This window comes from Solanum tuberosum, unplaced genomic scaffold (assembly GCF_000226075.1).
Source record: "Solanum tuberosum cultivar DM 1-3 516 R44 unplaced genomic scaffold, SolTub_3.0 contig01911, whole genome shotgun sequence".
Lineage (NCBI taxonomy): Eukaryota > Viridiplantae > Streptophyta > Magnoliopsida > Solanales > Solanaceae > Solanum > Solanum tuberosum.
Window position 1 is genome coordinate 1 of NW_006242736.1, and position 869 is coordinate 869.

Here is an 869-nt window from a genome sequence, read left to right on the forward strand (position 1 = left end):
GAAATATTGATTTGCTTATCATCTTTCTCACTAACCAGGGGATTTCTGTCCATGTTTTGCATTTCTTGACTAGAAGACTTGGTAGTATTCGATCTTGTGCTTTTAGAAGACATTGTAGACTCAGATCTTTGCTCTATTCCCTTTCCTGTAGCACCTGGATCCGAGAAAATGTAACATAACAGTTCCTCAAAATACAATAGTTCTAAAAAAAACACAACAGAGTTGAAAACAAACTTACTTGTTTCAACTTCTTGGTGTATTGCTTAACTTGATTAGTACATGTCGTAGATGGAATATTAATTTTCATGTTCTCTTTCTCAAGATCCAGGGAGCTCTTACGCATTGTTCCATTCCTTGACTACTAGACATTGTATAACTTTTCTGTCCTAGTCCTCGAGTCTTCCCTATAGAACGTAGAGAAAATAAATACTATCATCAATACTTGACATAGTTTTTTGGAGCATGAGAAGTTGAAGAACAACGACAAGAACTCATTGAGAAGAAGAGATTGTGAAACATAAAAAATAGAGGGTAATCGCTAGGTTGTACATAACGATTACTAGTTGAATATAACTCTCTGTTTAACAAAAAATATATATATATCTTACTTGTTTCAATTTCTTGGATGTAGTGGTTAACAAGATCATTAGATTGAGAAAATAACTTCTTAGCTGGCATATTCCCTTTCTCACCCAACAATTTAAGTCCAACTCCTCGTCCTCGTCCATTTCCAATAGAACCAGGCGCAACAAATGTATATCTCAAAGTACTCTTCATAGTTGAACTGTCCTCATTTTTAGTCTTGACTAGTTTCATCTTGAACCTGCAAAAATGTCCAAAAGTAAAAAATAATAAGAAATAATGTATGG

General features: G+C 34.1%; 1 long non-coding RNA gene across 1 annotated transcript; it reads right to left on the minus strand.

Moving 5' to 3' along the window:
- On the minus strand, positions 1–828 carry LOC102587165 (uncharacterized). Its single transcript, XR_369081.2, has 3 exons — positions 609–828; positions 239–404; positions 1–154 (listed from the first exon to the last, which is right to left on the minus strand). It is a non-coding gene; the product is annotated as an uncharacterized lncRNA (long non-coding RNA).
- Between the last annotated feature and the right edge of the window lie 41 nt (positions 829–869).